This window comes from Zalophus californianus, chromosome 10, assembly GCF_009762305.2.
Source record: "Zalophus californianus isolate mZalCal1 chromosome 10, mZalCal1.pri.v2, whole genome shotgun sequence".
NCBI classification, from domain to species: domain Eukaryota; kingdom Metazoa; phylum Chordata; class Mammalia; order Carnivora; family Otariidae; genus Zalophus; species Zalophus californianus.
In genome coordinates this window covers 80,800,019-80,822,258 of record NC_045604.1, presented here as the reverse complement: position 1 = coordinate 80,822,258, position 22,240 = coordinate 80,800,019, and the positions used below count along the sequence as shown (strand labels likewise).

Genomic DNA, 22,240 nt, shown 5'->3' with positions numbered 1-22,240 from the left:
ACTGCCTTCAGCTCAGGTCATGATCCTGGGGTCCCGGGATCGAGTACCGCATTGGGCTCCCTGCTCATCAGGGAGTCTGCTTCTCCCTCTGACCTCCCCTCTCTATGCTCTCTCTCTCTCTCTCAAATAAATAAATAAATAAAATCTTAAAAAAAAAAAGGGTTGGGTTGCTAGACTCAGAACATCTGCATTTGAATCTCAGCTCTAGCATTTCCTAGCATGTGTAGTCTTCAGCAAGTTCCTCAACCTTGGTGTGCCTTGATTTCCCCATATGTCCAATAATAGTACCCAATTCATACGATTGCTGAGGATTGTATGAGCTAATCCACATCAGGGACTGTAAAACAGCTCCTGGAACATAATAAATGTTAATTTTTATTTTTATTAATAATGCTCTTACATAATTAAGTCTATTTACCTCTCACCACCACCATTATTGTTATCATTGTTGTTATTGCAAAATGACATAATCGTCATCCTCAAGGGGCTTACAGTATACTGGATGAGATAAGAGTTACCAGATACATAACATAAGGCTAAAGAAAGATCAAAGTCAATTATTTGTTAATTGTCAAATATTAATAACAAATACCGGAGTGTCTATCCTTTGCCAGGTCTTCTGCTGGGCATTTTTTTTAAGATCTTATTTATTTATTTGAGAGCGAGACAGTGAGCTAGAGAGCACAAGCAGGGGGAGCAGCGGAGGGAGAGGGAGAAGCAGGCTCCCTGCTGAGCAAGGAGCCCAGTGCGGGGGCTCGATCCCAGGACCCCAAGATCATGACCTGAGCTGAAGGCAGATGCCTAACTGAGCCAACTAGGCACCCCTCCTGGGCATTTTTGATGGACGGACAGATACGGTTTCTCTCCTCGGTTTCCAGTCTATCAAGACCCATGCAGGCGCCTGGGTGGCTCAGTTGGTTAGGCAACTGCCTTCGGCTCGAGTCATGATCCTGGAGTCCCGGGATCGAGTCCCACATAAGGCTCCCTGTTCGTCGGGGAGTCTGCTTCTCCCTCTGACCCTCCCCTCTTCTCATTCTCTCTCATTCTCTATCTCAAATAAGTGAATAAAATCTTTAAAGAAAAAAAAAAAGACCCATGCTACAGGGCATACGAGCTGCACAAGGAGACAGATAATTTTCCTCAGTGGGTGCAGGGCACTATGTATCCGAATGGGCAGAATGAGGTAGCAGAACATTCTGGGTGGAAGGGACAGCGTTATAGGAAAACACAGGGCCTCTGGGGAATGCTAAGCAGCCTTGTTGTCAGGGTGCATCTGACTGAGCAATGAGTAGTGAGGCCAAAAAGCAGGAGGGGCCTCAAGTGCCCCATTGAGTTTGCTCCCTGATCTCAAGCACACTGATTACCCTGCTAAAATGGAATCACAGCTTACTTTTAACTTCAAGTCTAATACCTTACTGTTTCTCTTCATGGTTTCTTTTTTCCTCTTTCAAAAGTGACAGGGGTAAGAGGAGGAAAAAGAAAAAAACCCAGCAGCCTCAACCCACATTGACGCTGGTGGCAGAAGCAGCACTAAGTGATGAGTTTCATATGTTCTTTTTTAATTCCTCCAGCATTCTGATATGGAGAGAATCGTTCCTTTCACAGACGAGAGAACTGAGGCTCAGAGAAGTCAAACGGGATGTCCGAAGACCACAGAACTAATAAATGCAGACACATTTAAACTGCAAGTTTGACTCCCAAAGCTTTCTTTCTCTTAGGCAAAAATATATAAGGGATTTTGCAGAATTTAAAGTCTGTTAAAAATGACTTATAAATTCAAGGTCTGTCGATTTCTGTGCTTACACAGAAAAACAGCCTTCATACACACAGTCAAAACCACTTAGAGAAGATAAAGAGATCTCACAAAAGCACCAAAAAAGATAAACTACATACAAAAAATTTTAACAAAAAATTGGCAAAACCTATATAAGACAAACTTTGAAATGCTCCAAAAGGATTCAAGAGTAGAATCAAACCAATGAAAAAATACACAATGTTCTTGGATAGGAAAATATCAGAAAGACAGCAATTCTCTCTGTAAAATTAGTTTATAATTTTCACATGATCTCAATTTTTTAAGTGTTTTCTTTTCTGGAACTAGACAAAATGATTATAAATTCACATGGAAAAATAAATAAGGAAAAATTGCCAGGAAAATGAAGGGCAACAGGGGAAACTAAAACATTTTGTAAAACCAATACCGTGTACTGGTGTATGAATAGAAAGACTAATGGAATAGAATAGGAAGTCCAGAGATATGCTCCAATACACCTGGAAGTTCCGAATACAATCAAGATGTATTGTATTCTGAAACAAATGGTAGCAATAACTGGCAGCTACATAGAAAAAGATAAGGTTCAATCTATATACTATCCTCAAACACCAGAATAAATCCCAAATATATCGAAGATGGAAGTGTAAAAATGAAACCACAAAAGTACTTAAGGAAAACAGGAACAGATTTCAAATTCCTGGAGGCCTTTCTGTGACTCAAAATCCAGACACATAAAAGATTAATATTAACTACCTAAAATTTAAAGAAAAATCTTTGAAGCTTTCTCTAGACCAAAATACAATTAAAAAACAAGTAACAAACTGGGGAAATTGCAACTCACGTCCTAAAGGGTTAATCTAATTTATACATTCCTAGAAATTGATAAGAAAAAAGCAATCCAAACGAAAAATTACAAAGGGTATGAACAGATAGTTCATAGAAACAGAAATCACCTTTAAGCATATGAAAAGATGCTCAGCCTCATTCATATCAAACTAATGCACATTAAAACTGCATAGTTATCATTTTCACTATTAGAATAATATAAATCTAAAGGTTGGAAAACACTGTTGGAGAGGCTATGGAGAAACAGGTACCCTGATGCATTACTTACAGGAGTTCACAACCCTGAAGAAGGGCAGAATTTAACAAAATTATAAATGCATTGCTCAATGACCCAGCAATCCCACTTGTGGAAAGATATCCCACAGATACATTTCAATATACGAAATGAGATGTGTACATGTGTATTTACCAGGACATTGTCTGTGATTGTTAAGGGACTGGAAAAAATTCAAATACGCATCAATGGGGGCTAGTTCAATACACTATGGCATGGGTATACAGTGGAATATTCTGAAGCTGTTAACTAGTGTTTTCTATACACTAATATGGAAAGATCCCACAGGTATATTAACCAAACAAAAAGCAAGGGACAGAATAATTTATGTGGTGTGCTATATTTTATATACAAAGAAGAACAGGTATTGGCTCATGTCTACACAAAGGAACATCTATAAGGAAACAAATAGGGATGCCCAGGTGGTTCAGTCAGTCAAACGTCTGCCTTCGGCTCAGGTCATGATTCCAGGATCCTGGGATTGACCCTGCATTGGGCTCCCTGCTCAGGCAGGAGCCTGCTTTTCCCTCCCCTGCTCCCCCTGCTTGTGTGGGTGTGCGTGCTCTCTCTCTCTGGCAAATAAATAAATTAAATTAAAAAAAAGGAAACAATTAAAGAGGATATTTATGGGGATAGGGGACAGGTTAGACCACAACAGAGTTGGAAATTAAATTCCTCAAAATAAGCTGTTTTAATTTTTGAACATTATTTTACCTATACAAAATTAATTTTAAAGTGTTAAAAGTGTAACTCACAGAAAGAAGAGAACTACTCATAAGCCAGAGTCAAAATCCAACGAGCTCAATGCACATTGATTGGAAGAACAAATATTGTGAAAATGTCTATGCTACCTAGACCAATCTACACATTTAATGCAATCCCTATCAAAATACCATCAACTTTCTTCAAAGAAATGGAACAAATACTCCTAAAATTTGTATGGAACCAGAACAGACCCCAAATAGCCAGAGGAATGTTGAAAAAGAAAAGCAAAGCTGGTGGCATCACAATTCCGGACTTCAAGCTCTATTACAAAGCTGTCACCATCAAGACAGTATGGTACTGGCACAAAAACAGACACATAGATCAGTGGAACAGAATAGAGAGCCCAGAAATGGACCCTCAATGGTCAACTAATCTTCAACAAAGCAGGAAAGAATGTCCAATGGAAAAAAAGACAGTCTCTTCAACAAATGGTGTTGGGAAAATTGGACAGCCACATGCAGAAGAATGAAACTGGACCATTCTCTTAACAACACACACAAAAATAGACTCAAAATGGATGGAAGAACTCAATATGAGACAGGAATCCATCAAAACCCTCGAGGAGAACAGAGGCAGCAATCTCTTTGAACTCAGCCACAACTTCTTCCTAGAAACATCGCCAAAGGCAAAGGAAGCAAGGGCAAAAATGAACCACTGGAACTCCATCAAGATAAAAAGCTTTTGCACAGCAAAGGAAACAGTCCACAAAACCAAAAGACACCTAACAGAATGGGAGAAGATACTTGCAAATGACACATCAGATAAAGGGCTAGTATCCAAAATCTATAAAGAACTTAGCAAACTCAACACCCAAAGAACAAACAATACAATCAAGAAATGGGCAGAAGACATGAACAGACATTTCTCCAAAGACGACATCCAAATGGCCAACAGACACATGAAAAAGTGCTCAACATCGCTCGGCATCAGGGAAATCCAAATCAAAACCTCAATGAGATACCACCTCGCACCCCAGTCAGAATGGCTAAAATTAACAAGTCAGGAAACGACAGATGTTGGCGGGGATGCAGAGAAAGGGGAACCCTCCTACACTGTTGGTGGGAATGCAAGCTGGTGCAGCCACTCTGGAAAACAGCATGGAGGTTCCTCAAACGGTTGAAAATAGAGCTACCCTATGACCCAGCAATTGCACTACTGGGTATTTACCCCGAAGATACAAATGTAGTGATCCGAAGGGGCACGTGCACCCCAATGTTTATAGCAGCAATGTCCACAGTAGCCAAGCTATGGAAAGAGCCTAGGTGTCCATCAACAGATGAATGGATAAAGAAGATGTGATATATGTGTGTGTGTGTGTGTGTGTGTGTGTGTGTGTGTGTGTGTGTGTAATGGATTATGCAGCCATCAAAAAAAAAAAGAAATCTTGCCATTTGCAACAATGTGGATGGAACTAGAGGGTATTATGCTAAGCAAAATAAGTCAGTCAGAGAAAGAGAAGTATCATACGATCTCACTGATAGGAGGAATTTGAGAAACAAGACAGAGGATCATAGGGGAAGGGAGGGAAAAATGAAACAAGATGAAACTGGCGGGGGAGACAAATCATAAGAGACTCTTAATCTTGGGAAACAAACTGAGGGTTGCTGGAGTGGAGGGGGGTGGGAGGGATGGGGTGGCTGGGTGATGGACATTGGGGAGGGTATGTGCCATGGTGAGTGCTGTGAATTGTGTAAGACTGTTGAATCACAGACCTGTACCCCTGAAACAAATAATACATCATGTTAATAAAAAAAATCCAGTGAGCATTAAAAGAGAATTTTCTCTGAAATTAGATATTGACAAGCAATTTATTTTTTAAAGATTTATTTATTTGAGAGAGAGAGGGAGAGAGCGCACACATGCGTGAGCAGTGGGGAGGGGCAGAGGGAGAGGGACAGAAAGAATCTCAAGCATACTCCCGGTTGAGTGCAGAGTCCATCACGGGGCTCAATCCCACAACCCTGAGATCATGATCTGAGCCAAAATCAAGAGTCAAACGCTTCACCGACTGAGCCACCCAGGCACCCCAACAAGCACTTCTAGTGTGGCCATCTCTAAAAATGATAAAAGACGATATACTCTTTTTCTTCAACCAATCTGAAGCATATGATTGTAATAATCTATAAAAAGAGCTAAAGGGGTGAGGAATTATGAAAGAGAACAGGAAGGGGCCCCTAGACCAGCAGCATCAGCATCACCTGAGAACCTGGTGAAAACACAAATTCTTAGGCCCCAGCCCAGACCAAAAACTCTGGAAATAATGGAGGGAACAATTCCCATAATGCACACTCAAGTTTGAGAGCCAATGATCCAGTCCAGTGCTTCCCACACATTCATGTGCATCCCCTGGAACAGGACTCTGTAAAAATGAAGATCCTAGTTCAGTAGGTCTGGGGTGGGCCCCAGAGTCTGTATTTCAAACAAGCCTCAGGATGCTGTGCTGTGCTGCTGGCTTGGGGAACCACACTTTGAGAAGAAAAGCTGAAGTCCACCTGGGGGGAGAAGGTACGCACACCGTCTTCATGTGGCTGAGTTTCCTATGGAAACTGCCCTCGATATCAGATGGAAAAAGTCCTTACACAGGTTTTCTGGTAAGAGATACCATGTAACCTCTCATATAAAAGCCATACTTGGGGCGCCTGGGTGGCTCAGTGAAGCCTCCAACTCTGAATTTCAGCTCTGGTCATGATCTCAGGGTGCTGGGATCAAACCCCGAGTTGGGCTCCGTATTCGGCATGGAGTCAGCTTGAGATTCTCTCTCTCGCTCTCCCTCTGCCCCTCCCCTCCATTGTGCATGCGCTCGCCCTCTCTCAAATAAATCTTAAAAAAAAAAAAGCTGTACTTAACATGTACTAAATATATTTTCAAAAGTATTTCTTTCTCTTCTTCTTTTTTAAGATTTCAAGTAATCTCTACACCCAATGTGGGGCTCAAACTCATGACTCCAAGATCAAGAGTCACATGTTCTACCAGGCAGAGCCCTCAAAAATATTTCCTATTAAGACAACAGTAACAGCTACAAATTGTTGAAACCCAATTTAAGGATGTCCCATTTGAGAAAACTTTCAATTATGAGTGGACTTATGAGCATTTCAAAATGAAAAAAAAAAAAACCCCACAAAAGACCCCCCATATTCCTACTTCTGTCAGGTTATATACTGTCTGATGAACTTTACCTCAAATTCATTAGCCACACCACCTGCTCTCCATGAAAAAGCACATTTCTTTCTTTCTAAAAAATTGTTCTTATATTTACAAACACTGATGTTTCATTTGCTTTACATGGCGGGGGGAGGTATGTTTTCTTATAAGGAGTCTTACAAGTAAAGAATTCTAGTCTAGGTGGAAGTATCTAGAAATGTTGTGTACCTTTATTTTGCAAGTCACGCTTTGGATAAATTTTTTCCTGTTAAATATTAATCAATGTGCTGAAATTTCTACATATTCCCTATTTCACTGAATGTAAGACACCATCAATTCTCAGACACACTATTATTTCATGTACTGCTAAGAAAAGTTACCAATTAAAACAGGACATGTCAATTTTAAGATAGCATTCCATTTTGGATATGCATCTTAAAAATAATGAAATAGCTTAATTATAAAGCTCAAAGATATGTACATAGTAAGTTACTCCTTTTCATCTAAAAAGGCATGGATTTTTGCTCATTTAACAATGTATCCCCACACCTGAAAACTGGAAGTCTCAGTATCTCTGCAATTCATATTGTTTCATTTTTGTACAAATATATCTATGGGTTTTTTTTAGTGATTTAAAAAAAAAGTAGTGAAGAAAAAAAGGAAGAGTGCCCTGCAACATGATAATGCTTGCTCAAAGTAATAAAAGTTAATTACTCTCAATGTGGATAATTTTCCAACCTGAAAGTATTCACTGTCTCTCTAGTCAATTTAAAATACCTTATAGTTCTATTTTGACAAGAGTTTTTACTTGTTTGTTTCTAAAGCACCTTTCAAAAGTAACAAGCAATGAACAATAAACATCTCACAGCCTCTTATTCATTCAACAAAAAAATAAATTTCCTTTGCAGACTTAACAAGCATTGAAGGGATGTACAGTGTTACACTATGTATTAGTCTGAGGTGAACTTTCTGACTCAGCATTTTTGTCCTGGAGGCAAGATGAACAGTTTCAAAAGAAAAGACAATTTCTAACAAACCACACGGGGACGACTGAGGACCTATGTGATTACAGGACATTTCAATTTTCACCTTGTACACATCTACATTTTCTAAATTCTCTAATACGGATACTAGCGAGAAAAAAGGTTATTTAATTTAATAAGTGGTTACACTAATTTGTATTTTAGTTTAATGCAGACCTTTTTAGTTATTCTACACATTTATCACTGTCACATCCCAAGTCCATTCCAACCTCCTACTCCTCACTCATTCAAGTATTTAGTTGTCAGCATTTCAAGCAAGAATCTCAATGAAGCAAATTTTTCAGACAAAGGGACACAGGTACTAACCTCATCTTCCATCTGAGATTCTAGACTAATCAATGAGTGTCATGAGCCAAGAGCCTACCTTTCTGGTATGTCAATTACCTCAGAAAGAATAGGGGAAAATTTTTTTTCCCAACAAAAATTGTCAGTTAAATTCTGCCTCCTTTCCTGTTATAATTGAGTAGAGAATGGATTGCTGTTTAGAGTAGATCTCAGGGGTGCTGGTACTGTCTCCTAAGAGATATGCTTAGATATAAAAGTAACTGGGGGACAACACTGGCATTCAGTGTTTGGGGACCAGGATGCTGGACTTCACATAATGCATGGAACAGTCGCACATAATGAAGATCCATGCTGGTCCTGAGAATTTTTTAAATGTCCAGTCAGATTAATCACTATCAACTGGCATTACTTTAGAACATAATACGGAAAAGTTTTTATAAGGAATTATGGGAAAACCCCAGTAATTTAGGAGAAGGCAGCTAATGTGAGACAAGTTGAGATAAAATACATATGAAATTAGTGGCCATTTCCTCACATCACACATTGTTAACACAACGTCGTAATGCTGTGCATTTCTGAACTAATGAGACATCAACACTGAATCCAAAAATTTCAATCTTTTATTCGTTACCAATAAGTGGTAGGAACCCAGTACTGTGCCTCAAGGTAGCAGCATCTCAAAGCTTGTCACACAAAAGGTGCCATACAATGTAGATTGAAAATACAGTCCCCTCCATGGTGGCCTCCATAATATACTATTATTTATGTGTTGACTGAGTCTGTAATTTATGGCATGTTATCCTTATTTCCATCTAAGCTGTTTCTCTCTTTACTATCATAAATAGGTTATCCCAACACTGAGGTGTCAACCCCCTCCATTCCCCTCCCCCTCCATGCCAGGGTCCATCTATATCTTTGCTCATTCCTTTTCTCGTTTGAAAACACTGATAGTCTTACTGCTCCTCAATCTAAACATCTTCATTAGAAGCAGGTGCAAGCACCCAGGACACGATCTCTTCTAGCACAGCAGCAGGCGTGACATGTAAATGATGCGGCAATTCGTGTCATAGAGTGTTCTTTTATTTCTCCCTTACGTTTAAATTGGAGCATCATATTGATTTTCAATTACGTGTGTGCATAGGTTACACTGTTGATGAGTTTCATTCCAGGGCAGTAAAGTGGGCTTTACAAAAAGTTTGCTGCAAAGGGGAGGGGCCTTGGTTCTGACAAGGTTGAGCACCACTGCTTCCAAAAAGTGCAGTCATGTGCTTAACGAAAATCAAACTTAAAAGTTTGCTTAAGGCAAGCCCTGGGCTCCAATATTCCACTCGCATTCAGCCTGACAACCCATCTCTGGCGCACACCCGCCGCTCTAAGCCCATTTCTGGTCTTACGCAGGGCCAAACCAGAGTTCTTGTCCATTTGGGGGTCAGGGACCCTTCTGGGAATATGACAGAGTCAAAGACCCTCCCCCCAGGAAACTCATATAGCATGCTGCACCCAATTCCGGGGGGGGGCTCCCACACACCTTCTGCAGCCCAACTGGGGCCCTAGGAATGGAACTCGAGCCCTAAAACCCTGCGAGTGGGGGTGGGGAGAAAGAAGGGAGGCAAGGACGGGGCGTGGGCGCTAAAGTCAGTGTGCCTGGGTTTGAACCCCCCATTCCACAGCTTCCCGGCAGTGTGACTCCGGGCAGGGCGCTTCACCTCTCTGTGCAGCCCGGGAGCGGCGCAAGTGCCCCGCAGACTGTAAAGGCTCAATAAACCGTGTTGCCGCGGCCAGCGGCACCGCGTCCTGGCGTCAACCCCGCCGCCGAAGGGAACCCGAGGCGTGCCCCGGGGTCGCACCCGAGCGCGGGGACCGGCTGCGAAGGGGACTGGCCCGGGCGGCCCCGCGGCCCCGGCCCGGCCGCCCCGCCCCGCCTCGCCCGCGCGGGTCCCGGGACGGCGCGAACCGGGCGGCTCCGCTGCGGCCGCCGGGCAAACCGGGGCCGCCGCCCAGGGCGCGAGGCTTTCGCCGGGCCCGCTCCCCCCGCCCGGCCCTCCGTCTCTGCCGCTCTCACCCCCTCCTCAGCCCCCAACGGCCGCCACCGCCGGCCGCAGCTCACCTCCCGGGCCGCCGCCGCCGCCGCCGCCGCCGCCGCCACCGCGCGCGATCTCGCGAGACTTCGCTCCCCTCGGCGCTCCCCCCGCCCTCCCCGGGGCGCCGCGCCGCAAGCGTGGACCCCGGCCTGGAGCCGGTACGGCGCGCTCCTCAGAAGCCGCACCCCGCCGCGGGTTCAGGCCAAGCCGTGCTCGCGATCCCGCGTCCGGGTTCCTGCAGCCATTCGGCCCACGTCCGTGACCGCGAAGGGTTAAAAGCCAGGTGCGCGACTGCGGACACCCCTCACCTGGCCGGCCGGGTGCGCATGCGCGTGCCCGGGGCCCTGGACCTGCGAGCCTTTGCAGAGGCTCAGACCGCACTGACAGCGGTAATCCTAGCAGCCGGTCTTGGAGTGCTTACTGGGCTCAGAGTACTGTTGCAACTCCCCTTGGGTCCTCACAACAGCCCCACGAAGTGGGTGTTACCATCCTCCCCACTCCAGCGAGGAGAAAACGTAGGCTTGCCTAGATTAAGTAACCAGCTCCAGGTCACACTGCTAGGAATTGGCATCCGGGGTTGTCTGACGCCCGAGCCAAAGCCCCATTTTTTTTGCTTCCATGACAACCCCAGGCCCTGGCCTTGGCCCTCCATTGGCTGAGGGCGTTGAGTCTCATAAGCCCGTCTCTATGTCCATCCCAAGGGTCACCAAGGTGAGAGGAGGCAGGAGCTCCTAGGAGGCCCCCTGCTACAGTCTCTGTGGTTTTACAGAGCTGCTGTCCAGAAAATGCTTCTCCGCATTACGCGAGCTCCCTAAGGCCTCCCTGTGCCAGGCTCAGTATAGGGGCCCTGAAAACTATGTGACTATATTCTTATATTCAGTTGTCTCCTCTTTACACTGGTGGCCTTTTGATTGTAGAAAGCACAGTAGAATGGGACACAGGACATAGAACTAGAATACACATAATGTTAGGTGATGCAGAGAAAGGTGTGTCTTCTTCCCAGGGGTAAACTCTTTACATTATTGTTTCTTTATTTAAAATATTTATTTATTTATTTATTTGAGAGAGAGAGAGAGCAGGAGGAGGGGAGAGGGAGAGGGAGAGAATCCTCAAGCAGGCTCCCCACTGAGGGCGGAGTCCTACCTGGGGCTCAATCCCAGGACCCTGAGATCATGACCTGACCCGAAATCAAGAGTTGGGCGCTTAACCAACTGAGCCACCGAGGCGCCCCTATATAACTGTTTCTAAAGCAAAGGGGCTCGCATTTATTGAGAGCATTTCAAGGTTGCTACCAATATTCTTCCAAGTTAATTCTTCATAGGAAATATTCTTCATAGGACGATGAGGACTGGGGGAGATGGAGAAACTGGCCTGAGCTCCCATAGTGAGACAGGACATGAATCCTGAGTCCAGAGCCCAGTACTGCCTGGCACCTAAGTCCCATGAGTGAGCATGAGCTGGTTCATGCGGGCCAGCAAATGGCCATAAAATCCAGAGCCTTGGAGGTTCTAGCTATTCCTTCACCTTGCAGCAAGGCTGCGCAGATTTACCCAGCCCACCTGATAGTCACATCAACATCAGCAAACATTGGACTGCCCATTTGCCAACCCTCCAGAAACAGGGCCGTTCTCTGTAGATCAGAGGTTATGAGTGCCCCCCCCCCCATGTGCCAAAATCAACCAATCCACCTGATGGTGGAAGTGAGAGAAGTAGGGGAAATCACATTGGATGGGCAACAACAGGTGCCAAGCACTGCTCCAAGTACTGTCCATTCATTAACTTACTTAGTCCTCCCCAAAACCCCATGTGGGAGGGATGGCTGTCCTCGCTTCAGATACAGAAATCAAGGGGTTAAGAGGGGAATAAAATTGCCCAAGGGTACACAGGTAGTAAGTGGGAGGGCTGGGGTCACACGCCTGCCCTGTTGGTCTGTCCCCAGAACCACAGACTTTGGACTCTGTGACTAATAAGGTTCTTCACGGCCCCAAATGCCCGTGTTTTCACGAAACTGAAAACGAGGAAATCCCCTGAGATCAGGGCTCTAGTATATATGACACTGTATGTTCTCCTCTGGGTGGACTGTGCTTCACTATTCTCATCTTAAATAAGGACATAAAGAGGTTGTTGGGAGGATTAGCCAAGTTAATATGCATGACGCATGTAGAAAAGTAACTTGCACTGATTAATCTCTCAGTAAATTATAACCATTATTACCGTAAGGTGTGATGTCTGTGATGTTTTATTCTGTCCGCATCTCCCAGGACAGATCCCCAATCAAGTTGGAGGATGTGACCTTATCTGCTCAGGCATGGGAATAAAATTAGTTCTAGCAAACAATAAATGCTCTTTAGTGGACAAAATGACCCCCCCACACCCCCCCCCCCGGATTGTGGAAAGAGACCAGACACTCCTGAAGTTCGGATGCACTCTCTCTTCCCTGTTTTCTGGGAGGCTGGAAGCCAGTTTTATAAAAGGCTCCACTTATAGAGGAAAAGCTACCCAGATATTTTTAAGTTGTTGGCAAAAGCAAAAAGAAAAAAAAATTAATCTGAGACTTCTTAAGAAAATTTCGGTGAGGTTGGGGATTCATATAACCACAGTGACATCATGACTGGGGAGAGGGTTTTTACAGGAACTGAAGCTGCCACACACTCAGGCCGTTGTACCCCAATCAAAGTAAGGTTTCTACTCTAACACAAGGCATGCCCCACGTTCCCGTGAATGGCAATGTCTTGCTATGGAAATAAGCCTCATCGGTGAAGGGTTGGACACAGCGGCGTCCATAAAGCACATTACACTTGGATAGCATAAAAACAAACAAAAATTCTGGGGGTGATTCTAATATGCACACCTCTGAGGTATTAAAATGCCTTCTGATCCAGGAGAAATTTTGTAATGCGATTTGTCTAGTGCTCATTCGTTCAATAAAAACTTATTAAGCATTTAAGTGTCAGTTACTGTGTTAGTAGACATCAGCAAGACAGGCCAGTCCGTGTCCACATCACATGTGTGGCCTAGAGGAAGAGACAGGTGTCAAATAATTCAACACCAATGGGTGTTGAAATAAATGGGTGGTAAATAAAATGAAAAAGAAGAGCAAATGACTAAAAAAGAAAAAAGGCAGGATGGATGGAAGGATAGGAAAGAACTTGCTTGAACCGAGTTTTGAAGGATGCATCAAAGAGAACTAGGCAAAGGAGGAGAGGGGAGATCATTCCAGAGATAGGGACAGACAGCATGGGTCACCAAGGGGTAGGTAAGTTTTGGGGGCTGGGAAGGCAGGGTGGACTGGGGCCTTAAGGGGCATCCCAGATCTGTGAGTACCATGAGCATGTGGGGACAGCGGAGAGTAAGTGGAGACGGAAGTGGAGACGGAAGAGTGCGGTGAGCTATGACATTGGTCCCCCACATACACATCCTGCCCCGTTGGGCAAATCCAAGCTCATTATGGGATCCTACCACTTATGCCCCACCAGTGCTTGGTCAAGGATGGGCAGGCTGTGATGACACAGCTGTCATATTGCTAGTCAATCTGAATTTGAGGAAATATCACATTAAAAGTCCTGGCACCCCAGGGTGGAAAGCAGGATGCAAATCTCCTGCCTCCCTTGCAACTAGGACAGGGGATGTGATGTAGGCTCCGCCGGCCAGACGCATCACATGAGGCTGAATCCGATCCTGAGCCTCAGTTCTGTTGCAGTGACTGGTGGCCAAAGCAGCCAGTTTGGGGGACAGCAGTGGCAGGGTAGAGCTCCTGATGGAGAAGCTACACCAGTGCTGACCAGTGAGAGCAAGCTCAGGCAGGGTGGTGGTTAGCTCCTGGGCCCAGGCTTGTAGTGTGCTTTGGGGCATTTTTCCTAGAAGCTTAGCCCCCATCTCTTTTCCCCAGCCCTCGCAAAGATTCTCTGGGGTACCTAATATCCTTTATTATGTTCCCCTCTCTGCTTAAACCAGCTAGCATTCACATCAAGAACACTGACCCCTCGCAGGCCAACGCCAAGTGGAGCCTAAGAGACTCGGAGACAGACTCACTAGGGCAGCAGCAAGGGGAACTTTCTCGGCTGTAAGGGAGAGTACCAGAAAGCCAGCTCGCTCTCCCCGCCTTCTGTGGAAACTGTGTTGCCGCTCACAGTTTTACCCACAGCTGCAGGATAAGATAGGGGCTACCTGGCAGAGAAACAGAGAAACCAAAGATCTTGGGTCCTTGACTACATTGCCAAGCTGCTGGACTGACCCCAGACCTCTAAGGCCCTGGATGTCCCCTTCCCTAAGCTAAAGCATGTGTGGTTAAATCAACTCGAGTTGGCTTCTCCGTTCCTTGCAACCCAAACATTCACAGGGGTGCGAGCAGGAAAGGAGCAGCTTATGGGGAACAGGTTGTACCTCTTCCCTGGCTGTGTCAGGGGCCGCCCCAAATCCTGACCAACTTTTCACCTCTAGCCCTCCCACCCCTGCACAATATCAACCCCACTCAGATAAGCGCTATCTGATTCCAAACGCTTTATTCCAGAAGACGCATCCTTCCTTTGGCCTTTCCATCCTTTGACTGTCTTGCTGATGGGCACATAGTGGTTCTGTTACTCCATCACCACTGGTAAGTGACGGAGCTCAAGTTCCGGAGGCAATCCAGATCCCAGGCTTCTTTTAACCACCTAAGTTTAATACCATGCATCATCCACCCTCATTACAAAAAAAAAAGGGAGGGGGCTTTAGCCAGGAAAAAATTAAAAATGAACTCAAATCCAGTTCCGTATTTTCGATCTCACCCTGAGCAAGCTTTTGAAGTCTCACTTTGACAGGAAAATGAAGATGATGGTACCAGCTTCCTAGAGCCTGGGCATCATCTGTGCCATTCACCCGTGACCTCTGGCTTCCCACCTTGTGGGTACGTGCAAGGTGGAACTTCCTGGTCCACTTGGGTATGGTCACGTGAGTAGTCTTGGCCAAGGAGTGTGAGCAGAGGGAGTAGATGTCACTTCTGGACTGCTGCTCTGTTGAGCGGAGCTCTCAGACAATCCATTGTGGACATACAAGGTGAGCAAAACCTAAACTTCTATGGTTTTAAGCCACCGCGAATTTGGGGTTGATGGTTGTCATAGCATGGGTTAGTCTATCCTGATTGATACACACGGTGTGGTCATTTGTTCATTTGTTCACTCAAGAAACACTTTTCTGCTATGGCTCAAACCCCAGCTGGACAAGCGAGGAAGCTCAGGCAGGGGTCCTGAGGATTCTGGCTCACTATGGCTGGGATGGGCCCCTGGCCTCTGCATTTTCATGGGGCTTCCCAGTGATTCTGATGCACTGCCAAGCCGGAGACCCTCGCATTACTAGTGGCTCACCATGCGATGGTAGAGTGGGACAGGGTCTCTACCACTGAGGACCACACAGACTGCTATTTCACGCCTCTGTGCTTTGACTCATGCTGGTCCCTCTGCCTGGCATGCCTTCCCTCCATGTCTACCTCCCTGCTTCCAAACACCAGCCAAATCTTCAGATACTCGGTTTGATGACCCCATCCTAGGTGCTGGGATCGTTCCCCATAGCATGGTCCTACAAATAGCTTGCATGTACCTCCTCCATTAGATTGCAGCCTTGTAGAGGATGGGGTCTTGGTGGCTCCCTTTCTCTGAGCCATCCGACTAGCACTGTGGAGGTGGGGAGAGACCTATGCATCAGTATCAGCCATAGCTACCTGAATATACAGCTCAGCAGAACCAAAGCCCTACACTTACAAGACAGGCCCTCCCAAGAAGACTACGAGTAAAGTATTTCAGAAAGCAGCTTTGGGATTCTAATCCAGGCTCTGCCACTTTGCGGCTCTGTGACCACAAGCACCATATTTAATCTCTCCTGAGCCTCAGTTTCTTAGATGTCAAATCGGACTGATGACAATACCTGCCTCACCCAATTGTGAGAATTCGATGAGATATAAGAACTGAATTAAATTTCAGCCACGTTTATCACTGTGACCTTTACTGTCACTGTCTCATTATTATTCCCTCCTGCCCCTACTGAGCTACAGAGCTATCGTTATTAATATTATTACTTACCACACGCTCCCTCCCTTCCTGCCAACCCTAAGTGACTTTGCTAAGCATTCCCTCCAAGAATGAAGAGTATTCTTGGAATTCTCGACTTGAGTTCTTCATTGTCTCCTTGATGGTTCAGTGCCCACAATGGTTTAGCACCCCTAGTACCCCGGGGGAAGCTGCCCAGCTGCCAATATCAGGCTACCTGGATACAGCTAAGAAAATATGGGCTCCCCTGAGGCTCCCTTTCTCATGGACTTGACTTCCTCCTGCTCTGGAGTACTCTGGGTTCATTCCTGGTCAGCCCAAGCACTGTGAAGGTAGCCTCCCACCCCTGGCTATGCGAGTGGCAGGATTCCAGTCAAATAGGCCTGTGGGCTTCTGCAATCATTGATAACACACACAAAAAATAATACCTGGAACGGGCTTACTTCTTTCTTCCCAGGGGGAGCTAAAAGAGTCAGGCTTTTGAGGTTCAAATAATAAAAGCTCTGTATGCCATCAGAGTGAGCAACTCCTGCCCTCCTTCCTTATCTTCCTATATCCGGAGCACAGTGGGCAAAATTTGGGTTTTCAAGAAAACATTCCTGAGGTTTCATGCTGAACAACTCCAAGCTGGTATGAAAGAACAGAAAAACAAAATCCACCCCCCCCCCCCACCTGAAGTGTTACAAGGACAAGGGACTGAGGGAACAAAAACCAAACCTCAGACAACAAAACAAAGGAGGTTTTTCTGATGGAAATGTTTCTGAAGACCCAGCCATGAAAGTTTTCTGCTAAGGCTCCACTTTCAGGTGAAAGTTCACAAGGTCTGTGAAGAGGGAAATAAAGATGGGGAGTAGAGGAAAGGAGACCAGCATGCATATGGGAACAGGAGGAGCAGAAATCAATGAGGCGATAAGAAGGCAGCCCCAAGAGGCAAGGTGCTTTCAGAAGCAAGGACAGTGGTCAAGTGAAGACGACCACTAGGTGAGCATTTTCTCCAGAGGGCTAGTAGAGCAGACAACAGAAAAACTACCTTTTTCTCCACCGCCCCACGCCCCGCAAGACTTCGTTGATAGACAGCTGCTCAAATAAATTTGTGTTCCCATTTCAACTGACTCATTTGGCTGGAACAATAAGCTTACATTCCAGAGCCTGGGCTGACCTCATGCACCCTACTGCCGATAAAATATTAAGTATGTAATTAGTGCTTTCTGCACTAAGAAGGACCATGAAATCTGCTGGGTTCTTTTCTGTCTAGCTTCCGACGGCAGCAACCAGCGTTCAATGTTGTGTTCTCACATCAGCCATTTCCAGGGGAGAAAGGAAGTGGGGAGGAATAAGAAGGGAAGGTGTTTTACAATGTATCAAGATTTAGGGATCAGCCCTTCAATGAAAAAAAAAAAAAACCAAGTTGCAAATAAAGAAAATTACAAATAAGGTGGGAGGCTAGAATGATCCTATGGTGATGAGTTAAAATCAGTCTTGTAATAAACTAAGGTTTTTTAATAAACAGAAAGATAGACACATAAAGATACAAATATAGATGCATTTGCATGGATTAATATACGTATTTCCAAGCTTTGAACACCGAGAGGTCCTAGAAGCAAGGATTCTTCAGTAGCAATGAGCACACTTACCACTAATATCTTGGTTTCTAAACACCATACTCCAATAAAAGGAACCAGGGCTCCTGGGAGAAGTGGTTGCTTCCAGAGCTGGGGCAGGGAAAACACAAGATGAGCCAAGAATACCAGGCAGGACCAGAAATTAGGGAATTGCTTTAAAAAGTTTGGGTGCTTACTGAGGCTAAAGGAGACAACCTGAAGGAGCTCCCAATGGCCCAAGCTGGAACAATCTGAGCAACAACAACAAAAAACAATAGTATTGGATTATAAGCCTTATAATAAAATAAATGTCCTTGAGTTCATATGGTTGGAAGGAAGGAAAGAAGGGAGGGAGGGAGGGAGTCTCTCTCCTTAAAGAAGAATTATAATTAATAAATGTAGAGTGAGGGGCACCTGGGTGGCTCAGTTGTTTAAGCATCTGACTCTTGATTTCAGCTCAGGGGTGAACTCAGCGTCCTGAGATCGAGCCCCACGTCAGGCACCGTGCTGAGCACGGAGCCTGCTTAAGATTCTCTCTATTCTTCTCCCTTTGCCCCTCCTTCCGCTTGCTCGCACCTCCCCTCAAAAAATGAATAAATAAGTGTAGAGTGAATGAGGGAAATAAATAAAAATCACCATTGAACAGCGCATGCGGATAATAACTGCTGTGGTAAAATCCATCCATGGATGCTAAAATTTAAGAGGGCAAAAGTTTGAGGGTAAACAGGATAGTCTTGAAGTTTCCCTCCCAAGATATTTATTAGTTATAAAGAGAAAAATAGTAACTTCACAGTGAAGAAACCCTATAAACACCACACTGACCAACTGATTGAGGTTAACATCACTAGCACTACGTTATGTTTTTATGCCTGATATAATCCGATAAGAAGGGCACTTCACCTCCATGGCATCCTCCCCCAGAACTCATAACCCCTGTAGTATCCAGAGAAAACATCAGACAAACCCTAACTGAGGGACATTCTACAAAATATGAGACCGGTATTTTCTTTAAGGTGTCAAAGTCATGAAACTAATAACAACACTATAGGTTAACTATACTGGAATTAAAATAAAATAAAATAAAGTAAGATAAAATAAAAGTGTCAAAGTCATAAGAGGCAAGGAAAGTCGGAAGAATTGTCACAGACTGGAGGGGACTAAAGAGACATAATTACTGAATGCAGTGTGGGACCCTGGGTAGAAAAAGGACGTTAGAGGAAAAAACTGGTGAAATCTGAACAAAGTTCTTAGGCTAGTTAATAATATTGTACCCATGTTAATTTCTTAGTTTTGATAATTGTACTATAGTTTATTTTACTTTTATTTTTTTAACAGATTTTATTTATTTATTTGAGAGAGTGAGCACCTGTGAGCACGAGCCGGGGAGCGGGGCAGAGAGAGAGGGAGAGAGAGGGAGAAGCAAACTCCCCGCTGAGCTGGAAGCCCAACCCGGGACCCGATCCCAGGACCCTGGGATAGAGACCTGAGCCAAAGGCAGATGCTTAACCGACTGAGCCAGGCAGGAGCCCCTGGACTATAGTTTAAAAGACACTAACATTTGGAGGTGTTGGGTGAAGGGTATATGGGAATACTCTTCTGTTCTTGTAACTCTTCCATAAGTCTAAAATTATTTGAAAATAAAAAGTTTTTTTTTAAAAATGAGGTGCTGGGGCACCTGGATGGCTCAGGCAGTTAAGCATCTGACTCTTGGTCTTGGCTCAGGTCATGATCTCGAGGTTGTGAGATAGAGCCCTGCATTGGGCTCTGCGTTCTGCATGGAGTTTGCTTCAGATTCTCTCTCCCTGACAAACGATAAGAGACTCTTAATCATAGGAAACAAACTGAGGGTTGCTGGAGTGGAGTGGGGTAGGGTGATGGAGTAACTGGGTGATGGACATTAAGGAGTGCACATGATGTAGTCAGCACTGGATATTATATAAGACTGATGAATCACTGACCTGTACTTCTGAAACCAATAATACATTGTTTGTTAATTAATTGAATTTAAATGTTAAAAATGGAAAAAAATAATAAATAAATTAATAAAAGTAAAATAAATAAATAAACAAGAAAAAAAGATTCTCCCTTTCCCTCCTGCATTCTCTCTCTCTCAAATAAATAAATAAATAAATAAATAAATAAATAAATAAATAAAATCTTAAAAGAAAAATGAGGTGCTGAGTTTACCTAGGTATTGCTGACAGGGTTTTCTAGGAGGAACCTGCAAAGTGTCCATTGAAAAACTGGTGTAAGAAATAAGGCCCTTAAGAGCCATCCATTTCTTGGGGGAGGGTTTGGAACGGGAGTTTCAGTCAACAACAAGACGTGGTTCTGGTCATCATGGAGTTAACTCCCGACGGGAGGAGAACAGGCTCCAGATAAGTACAAAAGAAAACTAGAGTAATCCTGAGTTGTGCCAAATGCTGTGAAGGAAATCACTAAGGTCTGGAAAAGTTTTTCTAGGGTAATGACACCAAGACTGAGACACCAGTCTTGAACGTATCAAGAACGGGAGAAGAACCCCAGTAGAGAGAAGAGCACACCCAAAACCTGGAGCCAGGAAAGAGCTTGGCGTGTTTAAAGAGACAGGACAGGGATCTCCTAGAATACTAGGTCGTAAGTTGACTTAGGATAGAATCATAAATCCACAGTAGACACCACCACCACCACAACTATCCACCACCTGTCATAGGGTCTTCCCAACAATTCTACCAGGTAGAGATGAATGAAACCACCACCATTACCGCCAATAGAAACCCTCTCTAAATGGTGATAACAAATGGAGTGTAATCACCTGCTACGGTCTCAATGTTTGTGTCCCCCCACCCCCCGATCAAATTCCTATGTTGAAACCTAACCCCCAAGGGGATGGCGTTAGGAGGTGGGGTCTTTGGGAGGTGATTAGGTCATGAGAGGGGAGCCCTCAGGAGTGGAAATGAGTGCCCTTATAAAAAAGACCCCAGAGGTCTGAGGACCCAGAGAGAGGATGGCCGACTGTGAACTTAGGAAGAGGATCTCACCAGACACCAAGTCTGCCGGCACCTTGATCTTGGACTCCCTAGCTGCCAGAACTGTGAGAAATCAATGTTTGTTGTTCATGAGCCACCATGTTTATGGTCTCTCTGTTAGCAGCCCGAAGGGACAAAGACACGGGGCCAGGGCTTTAGGGTTGAGTGAGGGCACATGGTGGAATTCACAGCAGCATGGAAATCCATCTCTATGCTGCTCTTTTCCCCAGACAAAACCTGCCAAGAGAGGAAAAGCCCAAACTGGAGGCCTGTTTCTTAGTAAGCACGTCCATGAGAGAAGACGCGTGCATGCGACGCCCAGAGCAGTTTGCAATTGGAGAGTTGAGAAGTAATGTACTGTTCTGATGAGAAAAACAGTGGAGAAGAATCTTTGGAAGGGACAGTAAGAGAAGGGAGAAAGGGAATGACATTCAGGGGACTCTGAAGATACCTAACGATCTGGGGCGCCTGGGTGGCTCAGTCAGTTACGCGTCTGCCTTCAGCTCAGGTTGTGATCCAGGTGGGGCTCACTGCTCAGCAGGAAGCCTGCTTCTCCCTCTCCCTCCGGCCCTCCCCCTGCTCGTGCTCTCTCTCTCTCAAACAAATAAAGTCTTAAAAAATATATATACCTAATGATCACTTGAAAGTTGTTTGTATAGAAAATTCCCTCCAGACCCTGAGCCCCTTGTAAAGCCTACTGCACACTCAGGTCTGGTGTGTCCCTGCCTATCTGTGTGTGTGCTGTGTGTGTCTACGCATGTGTCCGCTGGTCTGAGTCTGTGGGTGCCGCTCTGCCTGCCTACGCTTGGGCACGCCTTTGTGTTTATGTGCCTCTGTGCGTGTGTTTGTGTCTCTGTGTGTCTGTGTCCGGGTGCGTCTGTGTGTGATGAACGTTGCAGCAAGGGGCTGACCGAATGCTTGCCAGACCGGAGACAAATGACAGGGACATCCTTGCGGGGATGTTGGAATTTCCCCAGGACTCGGAATGCAGTGGGAGGGGCCAGTCCCTTCACAAGGGTCTTTAGATCGTAAAGACCTCAAAGGGCAGGACGACCCGCCCCCAAATTGGCCCCTGGCCTCCAGAGTTTTATCCTCTGATAACAGGATAATAATAAACTAGTCTCCAGGCTGGTACTTTCATAAGACTGAAGAGGAACCCCCCCCCACCCCGCCCACGGCTGAGTTTCCCTGGTCTTGGGTGGACTCTACTCCGGCTGAACACATTGAATCACAATGAGAAAATCATCCCTCTTTCTATTTGCCGAAATTTCAATCCCTCTGCTGAGAAAGCCTCTTGTTGGTGCTACTCTTTCTTTAACGCTTCTTTTGCTCACCTTTTTTAAAAAGAAAATATTTTTTTCTTTCATATCAGTCAAGAGCATCCCAGCCTCAGGCACATTGA

At 45.0% G+C, this 22,240-nt stretch overlaps 1 protein-coding gene across 6 annotated transcripts in view; it reads right to left on the bottom strand.

Moving 5' to 3' along the window:
- MRTFB (myocardin related transcription factor B) overlaps positions 1-22,240 on the bottom strand; it is a 277,869-nt gene that overhangs the window by 187,758 nt on the left and 67,871 nt on the right. For 3 of the 6 annotated variants that reach the window (XM_027613658.2, XM_027613665.2, XM_027613667.2), the window contains exon 1: positions 10,236-10,267. The exons of the other annotated variants lie outside the window; for them this stretch is intronic. The gene's annotated coding sequence lies outside the window, so the exon portion shown is untranslated. Of the gene's footprint in view, positions 1-10,235; positions 10,268-22,240 lie in introns of those variants that run through there. 6 annotated transcript variants of the gene reach the window in all.